Below are 10,400 nucleotides of genomic sequence, written 5' to 3' on the forward strand. Positions count from 1 at the left end.
ATCACGAGGTCAGGAGATCGAGACCATCCTGGCTAACACGGTGAAACCCCGTCTCTACTAAAAAACACAAAAAATTAGCCGGGCCCGGCGGCGGGCGCCTGTAGTCCCAGCTACTTGGGAGGCTGAGGCAGGAGAATGGTGTGAACTCGGGAGGTGGAGCTTGCAGTGAGCCCAGACCGTGCCACTGCACTCCAGCCTGGGTGACAGACCGAGACTCCATCTCAAAAAACAAAACAAATCATTTTTAAAGCACTCAATAATGAAAGCATTTTGACCTTTCTGTTTTGAGAGATTTTCAGTACATACTATTTTGTTAACCACCTCATTCACTACAGCAACTTCACTTTCCCTGTATTCTTGAAACATTTCTACCTCCCAACTTAGGGTGGTCACAGCAGGAATATCAGTCTCTGAAAGCTCCCATTACCAGATGCAGAGTTCAAACCCTCTCATTGAAGACACATCCCAGGGCCCTTCAGTTTACTTAGCAATGTATAACTTTCAAAGCACTTCCCCATTGATTCTCTCATTTGATTTTCACAGATACCATCTGCAAGGGGTTCAAGGAAGGGTTTAATTACTATCAGTATTTGGTAGGGATACAGAAAAACTTAAATTATCAATCTCTGAGTGGGGGATGTAGTGAGAAGTATGGAAACACCCATCAGGGTCGTGTGTGCTTGCTCACGTGCCTGTAATCCCAACACTTGGGGCAGGAGTTTGAGACCAGCCTGGGCAACATAGTGGGATCTCAGTCTCTGCAAAAAATACAAAATTAGCCAGGCATGGGGGTGTACACCTATGTAGTTCTAGCTACTCAGGAGGCTGTGGCAGGAGGATCCCCACGCTACTGCACTTCAGTCTAGGCAACAGAGTGAGACCCTGTCTCCAGAAAAAAGAAAAAAGAAATAAAATTAAAAACAAACAAAAAAACCCCACCCATTAGAATCAGCTGGGACTCAGAGTGAATTCCATATGGTCAATAACCAATCCAGGGCCAGGCACAGTGGCTCACGCCTATAATCCCAGCACTTTGGGAGGCTGAGGTGGGAGGATCACTTGAGGTCAGGAATTCAAGACCAGCCTGGGCAACATGGTGAAACCCCCTCTACCAAAGATACAAAAAATTAGCCGGGCGTGGTGGTACGTGCCCATAATCCCAGCTACTCGGGAAGCTGAGGCAGGAGAATAGCTTGAACCCAGGAGGCAGAGGTTGCAGTGAGCCAAGATTGCGCCATTGCACTCCAACCTGGGTAACAGGGCGAGCCTCCATCTCAAAAAACAAACACACAAAAAAGTCTTACGTCACATTTTAACAGATTTCAACTCAGGATGGCTTCCTTTTGGTCTGCTCAGAAAGCAAGAATTTATATCAGGTTCCAATTACCCCACCTTGGCCCTAAGCTTCTGTTAGGTTGGGAGACAGAAAACTCCAGTTTTAGGTTGTAATAAGATAACTGGCTGGGCGCGGTGGCTCAAGCCTGTAATCCCAGCACTTTGGGAGGCCGAGACGGGCGGATCACGAGGTCAGGAGATCGAGACCATCCTGGCTAACACAGTGAAACCCCGTCTCTACTAAAAAATACAAAAAAACTAGCCGGGCGAGGTGGCGGGCGCCTGTAGTCCCAGCTACTCGGGAGGCTGAGGCAGGAGAATGGTGTAAACCCGGGAGGCGGAGCTTGCAGTGAGCTGAGATCCGGCCACTGCACTTCAGCCTGGGCTACAGAGCGAGACTCCGTCTCCAAAAAAAAAAAAAAAAAGATAACTGGGGGATATCTAAATGGGGTTTAGGAGGAGGCAGAAAGTGAAGAATCAATGCAGTTCCTGTGGTCAGCTACCTCTGGCATGGAGCTGTAGGCCATTTGGTACTACACATTTTAATAAGTTTCTGGGAAAAAACTTTTCCAGAAAAACAAAACAACAACATATGCATACATTTTTAAACAAATAAGTAAAGAGTAGCTGGGCTTTTCACTGTTTGAGAAAGAAGTTATAAATAGGGAAAAAAGAAAGCTAAAATGAACCTTGTGGTATTGAATTGGATTCAGATGTATCAGCATAAACTCACGGCTTTAATTTTATTTTATTTATTTATTTTTGAGACGGAGTCTTGCTCTGTCACCCAGGCTGGAATGCAGTGGCGCGATCTAGGTCACTGCAACCTCCGTCTCCCAGGTTCAAGTGATTCTCCTGCCTCAGCCTCCTGAGTAGCTGGGATTACAGGGATGTATCACCACCCAGGTAACTTTTGTATTTTTAGTAGAGACAGGGTTTCACCATGTTGGCCAGGCTGGTCTCGAACCAGCCTGATTGGTCTCAATTGGTTATTGACCATGTGGTTTTGCCATGTTGGTCAGGCTGGTCACAAACTCCCGACCTCAAGTGATCTGCCTGTCTCGGCCTCCCAAAGTGCTAGGATTACAGGTTAGAGCCACCATGCCCAGCCATAAAACTCATGGTTTTTAAAAATAGATACAGACAGATCAATACAGAAATATAAATATGTAAGCATGTATGGGTTCGTGTATTACATATATTACCTAGCCTCTGGGAGGGTCTAGAAGCAATTACACCCTAAAAACTGAACACACCTAACACCCAGATGTAAACAGCATTCTCCAATAAACCAGAAACCAGTTACCCTTGGAGAATGGTTGTTTTTAGGACTGGGCAGAGAAAATCCAAAATGTGTCAACATCTTATGTGCCAGGAAGTCAGGAAAGGCTCAAAACCAGATGCAGGCTTGGGAAAAGAACACAGGAGCCAGTGTGAAGGAGTTCATAATGACTTAAGTGGGAACGATTTAACTGAAAAGTAATGGCCGTATGGGGTTTTGATCCACAGAGTAAAACAAACATGATATAAATAATCAAATAAATAAATAGATAAATAGGGGAGGAATGAGGGAAGAGGCAGTTCTTTCTTTTTTTTTGAGACGGAGTCTTGCTCTGTCGCCCAGGCTGGAGTGCAGTGGTGTGATCTCGGCTCACTGCAAGCTTCGCCTCCCAGGTTCACGCCATTCTCCAGCCTCAGCCTCCCAAGTAGCTGGGACTACAGGCACCCGCCACCACGCCCAGCTAATTTTTTGTATTTTTAGTAGAGATGGGGCTTCACCATGTTAGCCAGGATGGTCTTGATCTCCTGACCTCGTGATCCGCCTGCCTCGGCCTCCCAAAGTGCTGGGATTATAGGCTTGAGCCACCGTGCCCAATCCAAGGCAACTCTTTCTTACAGTGGAAGTTCAATCAATAAATGGAGAAGAAAGAGATAAATAGAGAATTACCACTAGGTAAACATTGGAGTAATAAAAATTTCAGGCTGGGCACAGTGACTCATGTAGTAACTCATGCCTGTAATCCCAGCATTTTGGAAGGCCAAGGCAGTAGAGGGAGGATCACTCAAGGCCAGGAGTTCAAGACCAGCCTGGGTGACAAAGTGAGACCCTGTCTATACAAAAATATAAAATAAAAAAATTAGCTGGGCAGGGTGGCACACACCTGTTGTCCCAGCTACTTGGGAGGCTGAGGTGGAGGGACTGCTTAAGCCCAGGAGGTCAAGGCTGCAGTGAGCCTTGATCGCACCACAGCACTCCAGCCTGGGTGACACAGCAAGACTCTGTCTCTAAAAAAAATAAATAAAAAAAAATAAACATTTCAGGTAAGATCCATAAATGATACTAAAATTAGTGGGTGACAAGGAGGAGAAACAGAATTTATATAGTCTCAAAAGTAGTTCCTGCGGCTGGGCGCAGTGGCTCACGCCTGTAATTACAGCACTTTGGGAGGCTGAGGCAGGTGGATCACAAGGTCAGGAGTTCAAGACAAGCCTGGCCAAGATGGTGAAACCCTGTATCTACTAAAAATACAAAAATTAGCCGGGCGTGTTGGCAGGCGCCTGTAATCCCAGCTACTCGAGAGGCTGAGGCAGGAGAATTGCTTGAACCCGGTGGGGTGGAGGTTGCAGTGAGCCAAGATCGCACCACTGCACTCCAGCCTGGGCAACAGAGTGAGACTTCGTGTCAAAAAAAAAAAAAAAAAAGTACTTGCTGCAAGATATATCAACTACAAAAACTTTACAGTGGGGAAAACCTGGAAGACACCAATTTAACTACATGATCAAGGGAAATATCACCAGTAATAAGACATATAGACAACAGACAAAATGAATCCCTTGATATGATGTACTGGGAAGAACACATCATTTTTGTTCATTCTCGTCAACCATATATAACCTCATTCCAAACATGAGAAAACATCAAACACATACTGAGGGACATTCTACAAATAATTGATTTATATTATTATTTGTATTAGTTTTCTATTGCTGCATAATAAATCACTGTAAACTTAGCAGCTTAAAACAACTGCCATCTAATATCTCACAGTTTCTATGGGTCTGGAGTCTAGCATATTCTAACTATGCTCTGCTCCGGGTCTGAAATCAAGGTGTTGGCCAGCTACATTCACATCTGGAGGCTTGATTAGGGAAAGGTAGTTTTTTCTTGTTTTTTTTTTTTTTGAAAAAATAAAAGGGCCTGATTATTTTAAAGGGCTCACCTGATTAGACAAGGCCTATCCAGATAATCTCTCTTTTGATAAGCTAAGTCAACTGACAAGTAATGTTATCACAGGAGTGATATGCCATCACATTCACAGGTTCTGCCTGTACTCAGAGTGTATACAAGGTATGTACATTCAGCGGTGGAAACCTTAAGGATCATCTTGGAATTCTGCCTATCATGGTACTCTTCAAAAGAGTCAAAATCATGAAAGATAAGGAAAGACCGAGGAGCTGTTACAGACTGAGGATTAAGAACAAATAAATACTAAATGCACTGTGTGATCATGGATAGGACCAGGCAACAGAAAAGGGACATTAGTGGGAAAACTGATGACTTTCCAATAAATTCTAAGATTTGGTTAATGATATTGTACAAATGTTAATTTCCTGTTCCTGATCACTGTATTATGGTTATATAAGATGCTCACATTGGGGAAGCGGAGTGGGGGATATAAGAGAACTCTTTGTACGTTTTTGTAACTTTTAAGTATAAAATTAATTCAAAATTTAAAATATTTTAGAAAGAAAATATATGATTTCTCAGAGTCAAAAGATGAGATAGGTAGGGAAAAATTGGGAAGAAATTAACATCTGTTGAGTATCTACTATTCATTTATCTATTGATTAATTCAACAAAATATTTATTGAGCACCTGCTATACCAGGTACCATGTTAGGTGATTTACTGAAGCCAACTCCTTGAAGGTAGGGTCCATGTCTTAATAATTTATGCATCCCATGCACCTTGTACAGTGTCTGGCACAGAGAAGGCACTTATGTTCTTAATTTAATTCTGACAATAACCCCAAAGTGGGAATTTTTGCCCATTTTACAGATGGAGAAATTGAGATTCACAGAAATGACTTGTCCATATCACTGGCTCTAGGATGCCGGTGCTGTGTGATTCCCAAGCCTATGCTCCCTCCACCATTTCAGGCTCCCCTTCCATTTTGGTTAGGTGTCATTAGGTTCAAAGTTCATTTTGCAGTATAAATTAAGATATAAAATTTGCATTTTAAAAAAAGTAAAATACATGAGTTCTCAAAGAAATTTCATGCTTGCATGGTTGGTACAAGCCCCAGACCCTCTCAAGCTGTTTCACTGAAAACCCTTGAGAACAATTCTTTTTCTTTATTCATTTTTGAGACAGTCTTTACTCTGTCACCCAGGCTGGAGTGCAGTGGTCTGATCTTGGCTCACTGCAACCGCCACCTCCCGTGTTTAAGCAATTCTCATACCTCAGCCTCCCAAGAAGTTGGGATTACAGGCGTGCACCACCACGCCCAACTAATTTTTCAAATTTTAGTAGAGACAGGGTTTCGCCATGTTGGCCAGGCTGGTCTCTAACTCCTGGCCTCAAGTGAATCACCTGCCTCAGCCTCCCAAAGTGTTAGGATTACAGATGTAAGCCACCATACTCAGCCAACAACAGAAAGTTATTGTCAGTTATCAGCAAAAGACACAAATATATAGCATTCCATCAAATATCAAGAGTGACTGATGAACCTTTGTGAGTCAAGGATCTTTTTAAAAACTAGCACTGTGGGCCGCGCACAGTGGCTCACGCCTGGAGTTGTAGACCAGACTGGTCAACATGGTGAAACCACATCTCTACTAAAAATACAAAAATTAGCTGGTCATGGTGGTGGGTGCCTGTAATCCCAGCTTCTTGGGAGGCTGAGGCAGAATTGCTTGAACCTGGAAGGTGGAGATTGCAGTGAGCCATCGCACCACTGCACTCCAGCCTGGGTGACAGAGCAAGACTCAGGCTCAAAAAAAAAAAAAAAAAAAAAAAAAAAAAGTTAGCACTAGAATTCACTTCCTGGTCGGGTAAGGCGGCTCACACCTGTAATCCTAGCACTTTGGGAGGCTAAGGAGGCTGGATCACATGAGGTCAGGGCTTCGAGACCAGCCTTGCCAACATGGTGAAATTCCATCTCTACTAAAAATACAAAAATTAGCCAGGCATGGTGACACATGCCTGTAATCCCAGCTACTCGGGACGCTGAAGCATAATTGCTTAAACCCAGGAGGTGAGCCAAGATGGCGCCAGTGCACTCCAGCCTGGGTGACAGAGCAAGACTCTGTCTCAAAAAAAAGAAAAAGAAAAAAGGGCTGGGTGTGGTGGCTCACACCTGTAATCCCAGCACTTTCAGAGGCCGAGGTCAGGAGATTGAGACCATCCTGGCTAACATGATGAAACCCCATCTCTACTAAAAACACAAAGAATGAGCTGGACGTGATGTCATGCCCCTGTAATCCTAGATACTCAGGAGACTGAGGCAGGAGAATTGCTTGAACCCAGGAGGCAGAGGTTGCAGTGAGCTGAGATCGTGCCACTACACTCCAGCCTTGGCGACAGAGCAAGACTCCATCTCAAAAAACAAATACAAAAACAAAAAAACCTCACTTTCTGCTGATCCTACTTCATATTGCCATACTGTGTCCAGAATTGGTGGGTTAATTGGTCTCACTGACTTTAAGAATGAAGCCATGGGCCTTCGCGGTGAGTGTTACAACGTTCTCAAAAGATAGTAGTCCGGAGTTTGTTCCTTCAGATGTTCAGATGTATCCACAGTTTCTTCCTTCTGGTGGGTTCGTGGTGAAGGAGTGAAGCTACAGCGTTTGTTCCTTCAGATGTTCAGATGTATCCACAGTTTTTTCCTTCTGATGGGTTCGTGGTGAAAGAGTGAAGCTACAGATCTTTGCGGTGAGCATTACAGCTCTTAAATACCAGGTGGACCCACAGAGTGAGCAGCAGCAAGACTTACTGCAAAGACCGAAAGACCACCACCGCCACAGGCTGGAATGGGACCCAAGCGGATTGGGCTGGTTGGCTAGGCCAGCCTGCTTTTATTGCCTTATCTGGCCCCACCCACATCCTGCTGATTGGTCTGTTTTACAGAGAGCTGATTGGTCCATTTTACAGAGAGCTGATTAGTCCATTTTGACAGAGCACTAGACAGAAAAGTTCTCCAAATCCCCACTAGGTTAGCTAGGTATGGAGTACTCATTGGTGTATGTACAAACCCTGAGCTATACATAAGAGTGCTGATTGGTGCGTTTACAATTCCTTAGCTAGACATAAAGGTTCTCACTATACTCAGGAGCCCAAATGGCTTCACCCAGTGGATCCCACACGGGGGCTGCAGGTGGAGCTGCCCTGCCAGTCCCCAGCCACGCCTGCACTCCTCAGCCCTTGGGCGGTTGATGGGACCAGGAACGGAGCGGGGGCGGCGCCCCTCAGAGAGTCTCGGGCCTCGCGGGAGACCATTGTGGAGGGGGTGGCTTGGGCATGGCGGGCTGCAGGTCTCGATCACTGCCCGGCGGGAAGGCGCCCAAGCGAGAATTCCAGCGCAGTGCATGCGAGCCAGGCAGTGCTAGGGGACCCGGTGCAACTTCCGCAGCTGGTGGCCCGGGTGCTAAGCCCCTCACTGCCCTAGGCCGGCGGCCCCAACCAGCCCCTCCGAGTGCGGCGCCCGCTGAGCCCGCGCCCGCCGGAGCCCATGCTGTCCTGTGAGCACAGGGCGCAGACCCGGTTCCCACCCGCGCCTCTCCCTCCACAGCTCCCCGCAAGCAGAGGGAGCCAGCTCTGGCCTCGCCCAGCCCAGAGAGGAGCTCCCACAGTGCAGTGACAGGCTGCAGGGCTCCTCAAGTGCCGCCAGAGTGGATGCAGAGGCGAGGCGGCGCGGAGAGGGAGGACTGCTAGCACATTGTCACCTCTCAATACCACTGTCTTCAGGTCCACTGTTCTACAATTCTTCTTTGGAATAACTAAGACAAAATAATTATTGATAACAGGAAATTTTATTAAGTATTTTCTATGTTCCAGCCACTGTGCTGAGTAAATGAACCATGTCAATTATCTATATAAATGATCAGATAAGTTGCTCCCAGGTTGGGTGGGCATGTATTTCCACGTGATCTCTCCGGTCAGTGAAGGCACAATCTCTCAGTGACAGCAGGTAAACCACATCAGAGAAATCTTGGAGAAACTAATCTAAGCATTTTTCAAAAATGGAAGTTAATAGCTACTGAATACTGAGCATATATTCTGAGTCTGGCATTGTGCTAACAAGCACTTTACATGAATAAACTCACAATCCCTACATTAACCCAAGATAGATACTGGTAGCATCACACGCTTATGAGAGTCAGAGGCCAAAGTCTTAGCCATTATGTGTGCGGAATTGGTGGGTTCTTGGTCTCACTTTAACAATGAAGCTGCGGACCCTCGCAGTGACTGTTACCGTTCTTAAATATGGTGTGTCCGGGGTTTGTTCCTTCAGATATTCAGATGGGTCTGGAGCTTCTTCCTTCTGGTGGGTTCCTGGTCTCACTGTCAGCAGTGAAGCTGCAAACCTTCATGATGAGTGTTACAGCTCTTAAAGGCAGCGCGTCTGGAGTTGTTTTTCCCAGTGGGTTCGTGGTCTCGTTGGCTTCAAGAGTGAACCTGCAGACCGTCGTAGCGAGTGTTACAGTTCATAAAAACAGCGTGGACGCAAGGAGTGAACAACAGCAAGACTTACTGCAAACAGTAAAAGAACAAAGCTTCCACAGTGTGAAAGACGATCAGAGCCGGTTGCCACTGCTGGCTTGGGCAGCCTGCTTTTATTCCCTTATCTGGCCCCACCCACATCCTGCTGATTGGTCCACTTTACAGAGAGATTGGTCTATTTTACAGAGAGCTGATTGGTCCGTTTTGACCGAGTGCTGATTGGTGCGTTTACAATCCTTGAACTAGACAGAGTCACAGAGTGTTAGCTAGATACAGAGTACCAATTGGTATATTTTACAAACCTTGAGCTAGACACAGAGTGCTGACTGGGGCATTTGCAATCCTTGAGCTAGACACAGAGTCACAGAGTGCTAGTCCTCCAAGTCTCTACTAGGTTAGCTAGATACAGAGTACCAAATGGTGTATTCACAAACCCTGAGCTAGACACAGAGTGCTGATTGGTGTATTTACAAACCCTGAGCTAGACACAGAGTGCTGATTGGTGCACATACAATCCTCTGGCTAGATATAAAAGTTCTCCAAGTCCCCATCCGGTTCAGGAACCCAGCTGGCTTCACCCAGTGGATTCTGCACCCAGGCTGCAGGGGGAGCTGCACGCCTCAATCCTTGGGCTGTTGATGGGACCGGGCTCCACAGAGCAGCGCCCGTCGGAGAGGCTCAGGCCCACCGCAGGGGGAGGAGCTCAGACATGGTGCACTGTAGGTCCCGAGTCCTGCCCCTCTGGGAGGCAGCTAAGGCCCAGCCAGAATTTGAGTGCAGCGCCAGCGGGCAGGCACTGCTGGGGGACCTGGTGCAACCTCCACAGCTGCTGGCCCGGGTGCTAAGCCTCTCACTGCCCTGGGCCGGCGGTGCCAGCGGGCCGCTCCATGTGCGGGGCCTGCGGAGCCCGCTCCTGCACTGGCCCCTGCCTCCGCGGAACTCGAACTGGCCAGCGAGCGCCGTGTGCAGCCCTGGTTCCCACCCGCGCTTCTCCCTCCACACCTCCCCACAAGCAGAGGGAGGCAGCTTTGGCCTCAGCCAGCCCAGAGAGGGGCTCCCACGCGTGGCGGGCTGAAGGGCTCCTCAAGCACCGCCAGAGTGGACGACAAGGCCGAGGAGGCACTGAGAGTGGGGGCTGCTAGCACATTGTCACCTCTCAATTACACAACGTTTCCTAATGAAGGAGTGTGTGTGTGTGTGTGTGTGTGTGTGTGTGTGTGTGTGTGTGTGTGTAAAGTCTTCTGCATTACTTTTTCTCAAAAATATTGAACACTTTCCTTATTCACAAATAGAAGATAGTAAATACAATCTTTTACTGATGATCCAAGATTATTGCTATCCTA

Source organism: Macaca nemestrina, chromosome 12 (assembly GCF_043159975.1).
Source record: "Macaca nemestrina isolate mMacNem1 chromosome 12, mMacNem.hap1, whole genome shotgun sequence".
Classification (NCBI taxonomy): Eukaryota; Metazoa; Chordata; class Mammalia; order Primates; family Cercopithecidae; genus Macaca; species Macaca nemestrina.